Raw genomic sequence first — 17,996 nt, forward strand, 5'->3', positions numbered from 1 at the left:
TATTAGCCATTGTCTTATCCCTGTATATCCCTTGATTTATATACTCTTACTCTCTCCTTCTTTTGAAAGTAGTAAAGCTACTCTATAATACACTCTGTCTGTCCGTCTGTAATACATTTATTCTTGTTTAGATAACAATTTGTTAATATGAATCTGATTAATATACTCTTTCCTTATTTTTAAAGTGTAAAACTACTCTATAATTGACTATGTCTGTCCGTCTGTAATACATTTATTCTTGTTAAAATAACAATTTGTTTATATGAATTGGATATATATATAATCTTTCTCTCTCCTTCTTTTTAAAGTAGTAAAACTACTCTATAATACACTTTGTCTGTCCGTCTGTAATACATTTATTCTTGTTTAGATAACAATTTGTTAATATGAATCAGATTAATATACTCTTTCCTTATTTTTAAAGTGTAAAACTACTCTATAATTGACTATGTCTGTCTGTCTGTGTACATTTATTCTTGTTAAAATAAAAATTTGTTTATATGAATTGGATATATATATAATCTTTCTCTCTCCTTCTTTTTAAAGTAGTAAAACTACTCTATAATACACTTTGTCTGTCCGTCTGTAATACATTTATTCTTGTTTAGATAACAATTTGTTAATATGAATCAGATTAATATACTCTTTCCTTATTTTTAAAGTGTAAAACTACTCTATAATTGACTATGTCTGTCCGTCTGTAATACATTTATTCTTGTTAAAATAAAAATTTGTTTATATGAATTGGATATATATATAATCTTTCTCTCTCCTTCTTTTGAAAGTAGTAAAGCTACTCTATAATACACTTTGTCTGTCCGTCTGTAATACATTTATTCTTGTTAAAATAAAAATTTGTTTATATGAATTGGATATATATATAATCTTTCTCTCTCCTTCTTTTGAAAGTAGTAAAGCTACTCTATAATACACTTTGTTTGTCCGTCCGTCCATATGCATCCAAACTTTTTATTATAGAAAATGGTTAATATGAATCGGATCGATTATATATTCTTTGGAATTAATTGAATTTTAAAGCTTATTAAAGCCTCACATAGGTCCCATCCTTATAATAAAGTAACAGGATGTTTGTCTCTACCGATCGATCTCACTAACCACTGAATCGGTATGATTCACCTTTACAGGGTAGCTTTTCATAGGTCCAGGAAGGTTTATATCTATTTTGGGGGAGGGTACCACCACACTCCTAAGAGAAATCGTTCCTAGAAAATTCCCCCCCACCCCCAAAAAAAAATATTTCTCTTTTAAAATCATATTTGTATTATCGTATCCAACTCCTTTCCTCATCAAGTGCCCCTAGAGGCCACTATGGGCACATTCGTCAGTAGGAATATAAAGCAACTAACTTTAATCCCTATATATATATAAGGGCACCCTTTAGCAAGAGACGCTGAAGCTATATTAAGACGTATTAGGCACTTTGCCCTACAAATATCAAGATAAGGTAAGAGATAAGAGACCAAGGGTATAAATACTCTGATTATTGTTAAAATCATTATAGTATTATCTTAAATTTCTTTTATATAATGATTTAATACCTAAATTAATTTAAAATTTTTGAAAATAAAATTTTAAATTTAACAGCTATAAGAAATATTTTTCCTCAAGTTGTGAATTAAAGAAAACGCAAAATGTTAATATAATAACATTAACTACATACGTGTTTGCGACACCTAGTGACAAATATTAAACTAAAATATAAGTTTGTACTGGATGACTGAAACTGTTTAATAATAGCTATTCACTGTTTTCACTACTTTTAGCTAATCCATCTTTATTAAAAGTAACAGGATGTCTTTCTGTTTGTTTGTTCATTTTTCTGTACCGAAGAATCTCGCTAATAACTGAACCGATGTGATTCTCCTTTACAGGATAGCTTCTCATAGTTACTGGAAGGTTTTTTAACAATTGGGTAGTTTTGGCTGAGTGTAAAATCCACCCTCCCAAGAACAAAAATCAACCCTAGGAAAAATTCCCCCTTCCCCATAAAATCACATTTTTTTAAAACTAAAATAAAAAAAAATTAGGAATGGGTTGTTGACTCTTTCCTTCCCAAAAAAATGATAGATAGTAAACTAAAAGTAAATAAAATAATTTAGAAAGGGTGAAAAAATAGCGTAAAACCAACTTCATGTTCGTATGTACGTTTGTAACGCCATGAAAATATAACTTACTAGACTCCTGTAAGAAACCATTAGCTTTATCAAATAAAAAATCAATTATCCTTTCTGTAGATTACAAATTAATGGTTGAAACGTTCGGACACTTAATATAAAGAAGCGACCAATTAAAATTCAACAAAAGTCCCCATTGAATAATAAAACATTATTATAAAACTTTGTCCACTTTTCTCTCTATAAAAGGAGAGTTAGTCTTGTTTGTTGAGCTCTGCTTTTATGGATATTGTCATCCTTGTTATAACTTGTATAAAGGGGATTTAGTATGATCCAATTGATATAGGGTAACCATGGATATATTGACAGGGGAAAATTAGTCTTCAACTTAGGTTGATAATAAGAAACTCATTCAATGGTCAGTTCTTTCATACATTAGGAGGGAAGGGGATGTGGGTTATTATTTTTGTTAGCCAGCTGCGAGCATCACTTTATCAGCGTTCATGAAAATCTGGTGCAACTTCCAAGTAATAATATATCGATTATAAAGAGGATTTTGTATGATCCACTAACAATTGAAGGGGAAATTACGGGATAATCCTTTTTTCTGTAGCGTCATATATTCTTAATTCCCTTTTAATTGCCTAGTAATCAATATATTATTACTTGGATGTTGCACTAGATTTTCATATACTCTAGTAAAGTGATGCTCGCAGCTGACTAAGATAATGGATTAACAAATTGACCAATAAATGAGTTTCTTTCCCCAAAACAAAACAAAAAAATAAGGTTCGTTTCTGTTTTAAGAACAATGTAAAACTGCCAAAAAAAGGTTTTTTTTTACAAATGTATAGAGATCTTAATACACAAATATACTGAATCTGAATTGGGGTAAGTTTGCTATTTTTTACAGGAATCGCCATGCAAAGTTTGAAATCGATAGGACAATTCTAACCTGCCTAAATTAACGGAAAAAGCTATCCGTTCTGGACTTAGTAGACAAAAACGTACATTATACAAGGATGACAACATCCATAAAAGCGAAGCTCTGAAACGGTAGGATAAACGGACATTAACACTTGTATAATGTCAGAACTGAATAATCAGAATGCGAATGTATAAGAGTCAAAGCAAAATTGTAAGTAATTTTGTTGAAAAAATGCTTGATACAAGATAATGATTATGAACATACTTACATTTTTAGGACTTGATTATAGAGTTGCTTCGCTTATAATATTGTACTTTGTTGTCCCAGGAATCAGTATACCAAAAATCAGACCAATCGGATAATTAAGTCACATACAAATTTGTTGTTTAAAATGTTTAACAAATCAACATTTTTAAAATGGACGTACGGACATTCTGATAATGATTATAGAGTTGCTACGCTTTCTAACTCGTACCTAACTATTACAGGAATCACCATGCAAAATTTGAAATCGATAGGACAATTCTAACATCCCTAAATTAAACGAAAAAAGCTATTTAAAAAAGTAAAAAAACCAACATGTTTAAAATGGATGTACGGACATTTTGGTAATGATTATAGAGTTGCTACGCTTTTTAAATCGTACCTAACTACTAAAGGAATCATCATGCAAAATTTGAAATCGATAGGACAATTCTAACATGTCTAAATTAACGAAAAAAGCTATCCGTTACGGACGGACGGACCGACCCTAATTATAGAAAAGCTTCGCTTTTAATAAAGAAAAAAAATACTTAAATTGAAACGAAAGCGTAAATTATTAGAATGCTGGAAAATTAATATAAATCTCAGTAAATATATCCCTTCTATAATGATATGCTCAATATGTTAAAATTGGGGAATTCCTCCCCCCCCCCCCCATCCTTCTAAACCCCCGTATAAAAATTTTGGTAACGGGGAATTCCTCTACCCCCCCCCCCCCAAATGTGTAATGCTTTTAGCAATGGGGAATCTAAACCTCCCATTAATGTACCTAAAATTCCCCTTCTACAAAAAGCAATACAAGGTTGAGGGGGGGGGGGGGGTTGGGGGGTTGTAACCCCCCCCCCCCTCAACAAGTTTTTAATATTGGTGAACCATACTTAATCCCATTAACCTAGCATTCTCAGTGTGTAGAAATAAATATGAAGAAACGGCGCTACGCTATAATCCAAAATTTAAACATTGACGCTGATATCAAAATTGGTATTGAGTAGTAGTATATATATATACTAGCGGATTCGCCCCTAGCCTCTAGGGGCGAAGCCCCAAGAGGTTTGATCAACCTAATTTTTCGTATTTTAGATTTAAAAAGAAAAAGTAAAAATAAAAATTTTTTTGGGGGGGTATTTTTCATTTTTTTGGGGGGTTGGGGGTGTCCCACCCCCCAAGAAAATAGCTGAAAACCAGCACAGGACCAGTAGGTATATTCCCTGAAGAGTAGAGCCTAATCGGTTCAGTGGTTACTGAGATCTTAAGCTTCAGACGGACAGACGGACAGACATACGGACAGACATCGTTCTACTTTGTATTATAGATATATTTTTAAAAGCGAAACTTTTCTATAATTAGGGTCGGTCCTTCCGTCCGTCCGTCCGTCCGAGATAGTTAGCTTTTATTCGTTAATTTAAGCATGTTAGAATTGTCCTATCGATTTCAAGCTTTGCATGGTGATTTCTGTAGTAGTTAGGTACGATTTAGAAAGCGTAGCAACTCTATAATCATTACCAAAATGTCTGTACGTCCATTTTAAACATGTTGATTTTTCTACTTTTTTAACAACAAATTTTTATATGATCTAATTATCCGTTTGATCTGATATTTGGTATATTGATTCCTGGGACAACAAAGAACAATATTTTAAGCGAAGCAACTCTATAATCAAGCCCTAAAGATGTAAGTATGTCCATAAACATTATCCTGTATCAAGCAGTTTTTCAACTTTTTTTATATTCTGATTATTCAGTTCAGACACTATACAAGTATTAATTTCCGTTTGTCCTACCATTTCAGTGCTTCGCTTTTATGGATGTTGTCATCCTTGTTTTAAAATAATTATTTGAAATCTGTCTACATTGTCATTAATATATTCTAAGTATGTACATAAAAAGACCGAATATTAGTCAATTAATGATTGACTTACAAAAAAATACATTGTTTTAAGGCGTAAACAAACCAACAAATCACTAAATAATTTACAATAAATTTGGTTTTTAAATTTATGGACTAGCGGCTGCGCCCCCCCAAGTGTAAACAAAATTACTTTTTTTGTAGGCCTTTACTTCTAGTTCTAACCAAGCTAATCAAGATCTGATACAGTTGTTGCGCCAAGTAGATCATTATACAAAGTGGTCGCACATTGTCACTTAATTTACTAGAGTTTAAATATTGTTCTATTGATCTTCATATATATTTCTGTATGTAAATATGCCATCTGCTCCTTCTATATACGAGCAGTGGTTGAAATAAATTTAAACAAATACTTAAAAAGAAGAATATCACCCTATTAATTTTATAATAATATAATTAAAAAAACCCAAAAAATATTTAAATAATAACATTTAATTTTTAGAATTATATATAATTTTGATTAATAATTGCAGCGTTGTACACAATACTTTTATATCTACAAAATATTTAGCGACACCTAGCATGCAAATTTAAAACTATTATTTTCTTTCTTTTGCCGTGAGTATTTGCATTGGTATGTCTATAATGGGGAGAAGGGGGAAGAATGTTAAAGAAGGGGAAATATATTATCTTGGTGTATTGATAGGGCATAAAAGACATGGTATGTACGCAATTTTTTTTAAGGGATAAGACAATGGACGATAAATTAAAGTGAATACACACGTGTGTTAAACTCCCTTTGTAGACCTATACTGCTAGTTTAAACCAACCAATAAAGATCTGAAATAGTTATTACGCCAAGTTATAACTTTTTACAAAGTGGTCGCACACTTTTAAATTTTGGTTGTAAGATGATAAAATGGTTAGCATATTTTAATTTGAAATACAAGAATCCTTCTTATAGGACATGTGATGGTTTTGTTTTTAATCAAAGCTTGGGTATGGTTTTGGGCTGTATTCAGCCCTTCCCTTAATGTTGAGGGCACATCCGCTAGTAGAATGTAATGTTCCAATGAACTCCATAAATATTTCAGTTTACGATCAGGCTACTGAACTGACACAACATCTGCATGAAATTGGTTGAAATAAATATTTATACAAATTTTGTAAAGGATTAATGTATTCCTACAAATTTTACAAAAAACATAATTAAAACAACCCAAAAAATATGAAAATAACAATATTTGATTAAAAATTTATAATTTTGATCAATAATTGCAATGTTGTACACAATGATTTTATATTTACAAAATATTTAGCGACACCTAGCATGCAAATTAAAAACTAATATATTTCTTTCTTTTCCAAGTGACTCTTTGCATTAGATTGTCTAAAATGGGGAGAAGGGGGAGTAATTGTGGAATTTTTAAAAGTAACCTATCTACCAGGGATAAGACAATGGACGATAAATTGATATACATCGCGCTCAATGGGGATAATTAGAATTACACATTTGTAGATTTAAATATTAGTTGAAAAGTTCAATTAATCGTATACTACGAAAGATGCGGTCATAAGTTCTTCTACACCAGTCAGTAGTTGGAATTATAATGTATCTAAATGTTTTTAAAAAGAAATGTTTTTTACCTACTACAAGTAATTGACTTGACAAAAATTGACATTTATTTTTGATTAGACAGACAAACACAGTTGGATTAAAATAAAAGTTACACTTTTGATATGCAGAGGTCTAAAGGGATAAATTGATGTATATGCCCAATGATGATACACAAAATTTCCCCTTCTGTACACAATTAGTGTTTGACACGTATGGACGCTCAAGTTAATGAACCAATAAATGAAAATTCAATAAAAGTCCACAAAGATCTAAGCCAACGAATGAGGGTGAATACCTTGAACTAGCTTTAACAAACATAATAACGTACCTCCCCCTTTCTGTAATATGTAGGTCAAGTATTGGTTAGAAGCTGTAAAGCTAACAAATATCAGAGCGTGATGGAACCACTCAACGTAGAATATTCTACTGTAATTACAGATTAAATCATTATTTAAACAAAAAAACTGTTATTATAATCTACTTGGATTTTTGTCTATTTAGAAATATACTAATAAAGTATTTTATAATATTAAAATGCATTTTTTTTATTAATAATTAAGGTATTTTTAGACTTATTGCTATTTAATTTTGTTTAAACTATTTTAGTTAGTTTATAAAGACATCTAGGGAGTAAGTTTTAAACTAATGAGAAATAAACGAATTGCTATATGTGTGGAGTCAATAAGAGGGAAGGGTACTATCTATCTATCTATACACATACAAGGGGGAAGCTAATAAAACAATTAAAAGAGGATGACATAAAGGACTGATGGGTATTTCATGTGTTAAGAGAGGGTGGATATCAATTGTTAGGATCTGTGGTTAGTAATTAATAAGATGGCATTTCCCTCAATCTTACCTGACGGACGTACATACAAATGGATTGAAATTAATATAAAAGAAATGGGGGTTTTATTTAATTTGGAACATAGAGCTCTATAAGGCCTACAAATTTCAGATACGAAACAACAAAATATAGCAATAATATAATATTAACATTTGTTTTTATTTATGATTCTTAATTAACTTAAATCTATTGCTATTTTATTTATTTTTACGAAGATGTTAGTATTTATATAAAGACATCTAGGGAGCAAATTTTAAACTAAACAGGAAGAAACTAATTGTTTTACGAGTGGAGTCAAACAGAGGGATGGGTATTATCTATCTATCTACATACATACAAAAGGGAAGCAAATTTAACAAAAAGAGGCTAAAACAAGATTGGTGGGTATTATCTATGTACAACATACAAGGGGGGAGCTAATAGAACAATTTATAGAGGGTGACATTATTAAAAACATAAGGATCTCAAATGAGATGTCAGACATCCAAGATATGATTGTAAATAATCTGGTTCGCCATATAGCTGTACTAAGCTTAGGTATATTTATATGTTAAGAAATTATCTATCAGCTAAAGTTACTTCTTAGACAAGTTAAATTGAATAATGTACACAAAATAATTGAAAATAATTACTCTTATTTCTTTATAAACAATTGTAATAATAGATAGAGCAATAATATTTATTAAAATTACTTTTCTTGCATATCATTTTAATAGTTAAACACTTTTTACAATCTTATTTCTGTTTAAAAAATTTAAGTAGTTTTATAAAGACATCTAGTGAGCAAGTTTTAAACTAAAGTACGAGAAACATGATTTTTAGCTTAATTGACAACAACCCTTATAATTAATAGTTGACAAAGATAGAGCTATAAAGCCAGCAATTATCAACGGCATGATGATAATAATTTAAAATCCAGCTAACATTCCTAGTAGGTATTTGGGTATATATACACTTTTAATTGTATTAAAATCTGTTTGTATTATATGTATAAATAATTAAGACACTTTAACAATATTTTTAAACATAAATTTATTGTTTTATACATTTTTAATGTAATTAAAGACATATTGTTATTTTGTTTGGTTTAAAAACATTTGAGTAATTGTAGTGAGTAAGTTTTAATCTAAAGAGTCCAAAACAAATTGTTATATGAGAGGATTCAATTGAGGAGGAGGCACATAAAACATATAAAAGGGGATAACTTAGATATACAGAAATTTACATTAGTTATTGATCATTCTTAAGTAAAATTCATACATAGGCCTCCATCTAAGAGCTGTAATAGCTATAGTGTTACACATAATTAACAAAGGAAGTAAAGGATAGTGAAGAGAATGCACAAAACTTTAGTTAAATAACTATCTAAACATAATTTTTTTTTTGTAACGTGTTTCAATTTTTTTTTATAAATATTCAAACTAATATCATTATAATTTTTAACTTATTTTTATGCATGTTTTTAAAGTGCTATAGGCGTTAGTGGTTATTTGTTTTGTATTAAAAGATTTGAATAGTTTAGAATAGTTTAGAATAAAAGACATCTAGGGAGCAAATTTTAAACTAAAAAGAAAGAAACAAATTGTTATATTAGTGAAGTCAATTAGAGGGTCAGTATCTATCTATTAACCTATATATATAAGAGGGAAGAAAATAAAGCAAAAATATAGTGGAAAGGTATTTTTTTTGTAGGGGGGGGGGGGGTTGCTATTACGTAATATAATGTGTGTCTGTTTGTTTAGGATCTCGCTAACCGCTGAACCGATATGGTTCATCTTTAGAGTGTAGCCTTTTATAGGTCCTAGGAAGGTTTATATCAACTCGCAGAGCCTTTGATTAAATAGCCTAAACCATCCCTAAACAAAATCCTTATAATGGAGAACCCATTTGGTTCAGCAGATATCAAAATCTCAAGCTACAGACAATTAAACCTAATTATTTTAAAATTATTGTACAAGTTACTTTGTTTCAACCCCATAGGGTAGATTTATAGTTTTAACACAAACCAAAACATTTTAAAACCTTCCTGAAAAGTACTCCTCTTTCGGTCCAGCAATGTCCGAGCTCTTTTGCTTCAGACAGTAAAACCTACTACTTTATGTTCTTAAAAGTATTACTTTTATAAGATGCTTATTCTATGTGCTTAACACTCATTCAAATTCAGTTAATTTGGTTGGATTTACTTCCATAGGGTGAAAGGTAATTAATGGTTTTATGACCTGCAAATAACTGTACACAATCTTGTATGTTTCGCCAATGCCAATAAATTTTGTATGGAAAAACTAATTTACAAATGATTTAAATTTTTACCAAAATTTTATAAAAAATAAGCAAAAATATATTCAATTTATTAAATTTGCTATATTCAAAAAAACTTATAATTAACATTTTTTGCATAAATATTAAAAAAATATAATAAATGTAAACTTTAAGACAAAACCTAGCATGTAAATTTTAAACTATTTTTTTTCCTTTATCTGGATGCTCGTTGTCTTTTGCCCTGAATATTTGCATTGCATGTCAAGATATGGAAGACAGGAGGGCTGGAGTGGGAGATGGGGAGGGGGGTGAATTGTGGTGGAATATTCTTCTTCTAAGGCGTTCTTTACCGATAGTACACTGCCTACTGCTCGTGCTTTTGCACCAACAGTGTCCGGCCTATATGTTTTTAAGGAGAGAGAGAACTCGGCTACTGTTCTCCCCATCCGCTGCAAAAAAAAAAAAGACTGCTGCAGGTTCCAGGTTGCCCTGTACATTCCAGGTTTGTCTTCTCTGGCCTCTTGGTCGGATAGCCATCCGGATGGATGGTCCCGCTTGGACCACGTGGAGGTCCGACCATACCCCAAGCATTTTGGTGGAATATAGGTAAAAAGAGCCCATTGTCATCTCTCTCTGGAATTTCTCCACCACTGCACACTGGTCCGAAAACGCAACAATTCGTTTTCAGCCGTCTTTTGGCCGATTTTATTGCCCAATACGGCAAATTGGGGGTTTTAGGGGTCAGGGAGTCCATTTACGAGAAAAAAATATATGACCTCAAAGGTCAAAGACCTTTAAAATTACCTTTAAAGTCTGATTTTGCTGTTCTCGTGGTTTTATTGGACATTTAGGGGGGGAAGGAGGTGTCCAATCAAGGCAACACTGAAATACGTTTTTATAGGGGATTGCATTAGCTAAATTTATGTGAAGTAAAAAATTTTGTAAAATAAACTGGTTTTGCACCAGCTGAATTTCAAATTTTCGTCTTTATTTATATTTTATTATTAAGACATACTTTAAAAAAGAATTTATTTGATACTTTAAAGTCTTGCAAATTGTAATTTTTAATTAATGAAATATTTACAAATTATGAAAGCCCAAAAAATGTGTTTGTTTAAATAGAAGCAAACGAACACACACACGAACGCACACACACGAACGCAGACACACGAACACATAGTTTTGACCAATCAGAGGCAAGAGACTTCTCTTAATCATCCAATGAGAACTCAGAATTTTGGCTTTGACCAATAAGAGACAAGGACCTTTGTTTCGACCAATCAGAGGCGAGATTGGCTAGAGGCAAGATTATCAATTCCTCTATGTATATTTTATGACATACATTTTATTTTTTATTATTACGCATGAAACGAACAATTTCGGAAGCTGGATTTTTGTGATAATGAAGCAAATTACAATACCAACAAATTCTTATTAATAAACATATAGGTTTACTCAGGTTATACTCACTAAGAAAATTTTGCTAAACTCACCCTATGTTAAAAATTGATTTTAAAAACCCCCATTTTTGCATCTTGTACCATTTTTTGTGTTATAAATAATTTTTGAACTTATATAGGACTTATTTTAGTTGGACAATTTCCAACATGCAGATATTTGATTTTATCACTTTTAAGCAAGTATAGCCAATTTATCAATGTCAACAATACCTTCTTAGATTTTAGGGTTCTGCAACTTTGGCCCTAAATTATTTCAAAAAACATATTATCAACATGGGTTGATATTTAAAATAAAGGTGGCCCAGGATGTCTTTGAAGACTGGCAGGTCAACTTTTGTCTAAATTGATGGGTAGGAAAAATTGAATTGTTGACCCTTCTAGACCAGTGTGCACTGCTGGGATCTCAAGTACCAACCAATTAAAAATTCATTAAATCTATTCGTCTAGCGAATGAGAGAATGAGTTTCCTACATTTGGTACCAGTATTTTATAAATTCCACTGTCCTCTCCCTCCCTGTCTAAACCAAAAAAAAGAGTATTGGGATGTTAGATCTAGGGAATTGTTTTTACTCAATTCAATTAAACGCAGGGATAATTCATCTGAAAATTGATAACAAGGCTGCTTTTAATCGGGGATCTAATTGGATAGGACGATGGCTGATAAATCATTTACATCCCCAATGAAGATATGCAAGATCAACTTTTCTGTAGATTAAAATTAGTGATTAAAACATTTGAACACTAATTAAACATTTGGTCAATTACAGTGTATACTGGCCTCTCATTGGTTAATTTTTTTGACGTCATAATCTGTGCCGCCACTTTAACTAGCTTCAAACTTTGGGGACTATTGTAATAAACGGCCCAGTGTCCACTCCTCTCTAGCTTGTAATCCGTTAAATTTAAAATCTCATATTAATTAATATTTATCATAATGAAATATTTGGATGACGGATTGAGGTTGTGTTTGGTTTACATTAATTAGTTCTTATGAACTCCATATGTTGTGAAAAAAGAAAAGAAACTAATGCATGACTATGATATAGACAATATAAATATTTATATAAAAACTTTAAAAGAACAATATTTTCCTAATAATCTTATAATAATATAATTTAAAAAAAACAAAAAATATTTAAACAGTAATATTTGATTTATAGAATTATAATTTTGATAAATAATTACAATATTGTACACAATGATTTTATATTTACAAAATATTTAGCGATACCTAGCATGCAATTTTAAAACTATTTTTTTCCCTTTGAGTACAAGCATTGGGTTGTCTATAATGGAGAGAAGGGGGAGTAATTGTGGAATTTTCAAAAGTAACTCATCTACCAGGGATAAGACAATGGACGATAAATTGATATACATCGCGCTCAATGGGGATAATTAGAATTACACATTTGTAGATTTAAATATTAGTTGAAAAGTTTGGACACTGAATGTTAACCAAACAAGAAATAAAGCTTCTGACCAAATTACATAACGCGGTTATAAAACTTTGGGTACTAGTTTAATTTACAAACCACTGTCTCCTCCCTCCCTGCATATTTACTCTGCAAAACATTTGTATATCTTATTTATTTTTAAAAGCAAAGCTTTTATATAATTAGGGTCAGTCCGTCAACTTAAACTCTGTTTAAGTTATATATGTTAGAAATGTCCTGTCGATTTAAGACATTGCATGATGTTTCCTTTTACAATAAGGTACAATTTAGAAAGTGTATCAACTCAGTTCTAGTTACAAAAAAGTTTGTAAGTGGATTTATTTGAAGACTAAACTAGTGTAATTTTTCTTCACCCTCTATTTTGAATGCAACTAAGTTGAACGTCATAAGGCTTTGAAGCCTGCATATATATTACTTGAGAAGGATAAATTAGATGTAACTGCCATATGCAATAGAGCGTTAAGTAAATTTATACACAACATAATTTATTACAATCTTTCTTAATTTGTTTATGAATAATTATAATATTATAGCAATATATTTTGTATTAAAAATTATTTCAATACATAATTATAAAGTGATTTGAGACACATTGCTATTCTTTTTTGTCTTAAAATATTTTATTGGTTTTATTAAGACATCTAGTGAGCAAATTTTTGACTATAAAAAAAAGAAACAAATAGTTATTTGAGCGGAGTTAATAAGAGGGTCAGTATCTATCTATTAACGTACATATATAGGGAAGAAAATAAAGCAAAAATATAGGATAAAGGTAAAATATGTGTGTGTGTGGGAGGGGGGGGGGGTAGGGGATGGCTATTAAATAACAGGATCTGTGTCTGTTTGTCTGTGTGTAAAAGATCTCGCTAATCGCACAACCAATATGGTTCACCATACATTGTTGATTCTTAGCTAGAACCTGGGAAGGTTTATATTAACACGTAGAGCCTTTGATTAAATAGCCTAAACCATCCCAAAACAAAATCCTTATAATGGAGAACCCAATTGGTTCAGCAGATATCAAAATCTCAAGCTACAGACAAATAAACCTTATTATTTTAAATTATTGTACAAGTTACTATTTTACAACCCCATAGGGTAGATTTATAGTTTTAACCCAAACCAAGACATTTTAAAGCCTCCCTTAAAAGTACAACTCTTTTGGTCCAGCAATTGACAAGATCTTTACCTTCAGACCAAAATAAGCTCTCAGTGTCTGTTTATTTGTACCAAAGGATCTCACTATCAGCTGAACAATTATGGTTCTTTATGAACAGTTAAATGATTGATGGGTCAGGAATACACATTTTAGAAAACTGGTTAGCTATTGTGATCAAGTTCTTTTGAACTTCAAAGATAAAACACAAAGGGAGGAACATTTTTACCTGGGGAAGATACTCATTTAACAAATTAAAACCAATTTATACAAAAACTTAATCTTTTCTTACAAAGTTTTCAAAAATATAATTAAAACAACCCAAAAAATATTTAAATAACAACATCTTATTTCAAAAATGATAATTTTGATTAATAATTACAACATTGTACACAATATTTTTATATTTACAAAATATTTAGAGACACCTAGCATGCAAATTTTTAACTATTAGTTTTCTATTTATTCCCTGATTATTTAAATTGGGTTGTCTAAAATGGGGAGATGGGTAGTAATTGGAGAATTTTAAAAGTAACCTATTTATTAGGGATAAGACAATGGACGATAAATTGTTATACATCGCGCTCAATGGGGATAATTAGAATTACACATTTGTAGATTTAAATATTAGTTGAAAAGTTTGGACACTGAATGTTAACCAAACAAGAAATAAAGCTTCTGACCAAATTACATAACGCGGTTATAAAACTTTGGGTACTAGTTTAATTTACAAACCACTGTCTCCTCCCTCCCTGCATATTTACTCTGCAAAACATTTGTATATCTTATTTATTTTTAAAAGCAAAGCTTTTATATAATTAGGGTCAGTCCGTCAACTTAAACTCTGTTTAAGTTATATATGTTAGAATTGTCCTATCGATTAAAGACATTGCATGATGTTTCCTTTTACAATAAGGTACAATTTAGAAAGTGTATCAACTCAGTTCTAGTTACAAAAATGTTTGTAAGTGGATTTAATTTTAGTCTAATCTACTGTAATTTAATCTTTGCCCTGCCCACTATTCAGTATGCAAACTAGTTGAAAGTCACAAAGCTTGGGAGCCTTCATATATTTTACAAAGGTGGGTAAGGTTCTTCTATATTACTGGTATGCAGAGGTGAGCTTTTAGTGTATATATATATAACACAATTTATTAAATTATTTCTTAATTTTGTCGATGAATAATTATAATATTGTAGTAATATTTTTTTTATCAAAAGTTATTTTAATGCTTTATTTTAAAGTGATTAGGGACACGTTGCTATTCTTTTTTGTCTTAAAATATTTTTAAATTTTATAAAGACATCTAACGAGCAAATTTTACACTAAATAGAAAGAAACACATTGTTTTATGAGTGGAGTTAATAAGAGGGTCAGTATCCATCAACGTACATAAATAGGGAAAATAATAAAGCAAAAATATAGGGTAAAGGTATAATATGTGTGTGTGTGTGTGGGAGGGGGGGGGGGGGGTAGGGGATGGCTATTAAATAACAGGATCTGTGTCTGTTTGTCTGTGTGTAAAAGATCTCGCTAATCGCACAACCAATATGGTTCACCATACATTGTTGATTCTTAAATAGAACCTGGGAAGGTTTATATTAACACGTAGAGCCTTTGATTAAATAGCCTAAACCATCCCAAAACAAAATCCTTATAATGGAGAACCCAATTGGTTCAACAGATATAAAAATCTCAAGCTACAGACAAATAAACCTTATTATTTTAAATTATTGTACAAGTTACTTCGTTACAACCCCATAGGGTAGATTTATAGTTTTAACACAAACCAAGACATTGTAAAGCCTCCCTTAAAAGTACAACTCTTTGGGGTCAGCAATTTCCAAACTCTTTACCTTAAGACCAAAAAAAGCCTTATATATATTCATATTGTAGAGAACGTTTATAATAAAGTAACAGGATGACTATCTCTCTGTCTGTTAGTTTGTACCAAAGGATCTCACTTACCGCTAAACTAATATGGTTCTTTTTTAGAGGGTAGTTTCTCATAGGTCCTGGAAAGGTTTATAACTATTTTGGGGGAGTGTACAACCACTCTTCGAAGAGAAATCGCTCATTAGTAAAAAAATTAACTCACCCCTCCACAAGTGATTCTGGAGGCCTCTAGGGGCGTAACTGTTTGTATTATTGTATAATAAAGATTTTTAATAAACCACCATCTTATTAATCTAAACTATGTTATAAACAAAAAGATTATAGGTTCTTTGACCTACAAATATTTACCAAACAAACGGTAAAAATGGTAAAAAGTGTGTAACAATTTGAATAAATCATTCTATTAAAAGTATTACACAAAAATAAATGCTTCAAATGGGACTTAAATTTGACCCTTATTTTATAAAAAAAAACTGATTCATTTATCAAATTTATTATACTTATTATATTAAACAATTATTGTGATTAAATTTTGTTCCATTAAAATAAAAATACTTTAATAAATACTAACTTTAAGGCGACACCTAGCATGTATATATTTAACTATTATTTAAGTATCTCTTTATTTGGTCGCTTAGATTTCAAAGAAGATATTCCTTATTCTATGTTAGATTTATAAAGCCTTTGACATATTTAAGTATGGGTTTCATGTTTAATTACAAAAAAAATCAATCTAGAATACAAAGTAGAACGATGTCTGTCTGTTTGTTTGTTTGTAGCGAAGGATCTCGCTAACCGCTGAACCGATCGGGTTCTCTTTTACAGGGTAGCTTCTCATAGGTCCCTGGAAGGTTTATAACTATTTTTTGGGGGGGGTTGAACACCCCCACCCCCCCAAGAAATGAAAATACCCCCCCCCAAAAAAAAAAATTGGGGTCGACTACCCCCCTCTCAAAAAAAAAATTGGTTTGATCAGACCTCTTGGGGCAAAGCCCCTAGAGGCTAGGGGCGAGGCCGCTAGTAAATCTAATTAGTACTAGCGTACTTAAAGGATTAATAACCTTAAACAATCCATAACCTGCTTGTAGCTTCGGTATAATAATGAACCATATTAAATTAAATTATCCTATTGGTTAGTTATAAGTTCTAAGAACTACAGATATTGAAGTGTTATTCCTCTTAGATGAAATCCTGGCTGACTAAGTTGGAATAAGCAATTTATACAAAAATCACTCAAAATATTTCTGTTTTAAATTTGACCCTAATTGTATAAGAAAAAATTACTCGTATATTCGAATTTTTATACTTATTTTAATAAAAGATTGCTAAATAATTGTAGTTGTTGCATTACATAAAAATAATTTATTAAATACTAACTTTAAGGCGACACTTAGCATGTAAATTTTAAACTATATTTATAAAGTGTGTTTCTTTTCATCTGGACGCTCGTTGTCTTTTCCCCCAGAATATTAGCGTTAAATGTCTAAAAATTGAAATCGGGAGGAGAGAAGGGGAGGGGGGTATTTTTTAAAGAGAAGCTTTTTTTCAATAATTAGGGTTGGTCCGTACATTCGTAACGATTAGCTCTATTCGTTCATTTAAATAGGTTAGAATTGTTTTATCAATTTCAAACTTTGATGATTCTAAAAACAGTTAGGTATGACTGAGAAAGCGCAGCAACTTTTCAATCGTGATTCCTATTATAACAAGGTACAATGTTATAAGCTAAGCATCTTTATAATCAAGTCCTAAAAATGTAAGTATGTCCCATAGCATGTCCTTAAATAGTGGTTTAATAGTACAAACAAACAAACAGACAGACAAACATATAGATATCATGTTACTTTATAGATATCGTTCACTGCTGAACCGATATGGTTCTTCTTAAAAGTGTAGCATCTCATAGGTTTTATGAAGGATACCTACACTCTTCTCAAAGAAATGGCCCCTGGATAGATGATATAATTGATACCTCAAGGTGCGTAACTGCTAGTTGTGATAAATACAAAAGCTACACTTCTGAATAAGGGTCAGATTAAACCTTAAACTTGGCATATTAACAATAATGAGTAATCATAAAGCTTTATAGCTTACAAATATATTTAAGGACTAAACAAAGTTAAATTAAACCCG

Source organism: Acartia tonsa, chromosome 4 (genome assembly GCF_053477335.1).
Source record: "Acartia tonsa isolate MP-2025a chromosome 4, ASM5347733v1, whole genome shotgun sequence".
NCBI classification, from domain to species: Eukaryota; Metazoa; Arthropoda; class Copepoda; order Calanoida; family Acartiidae; genus Acartia; species Acartia tonsa.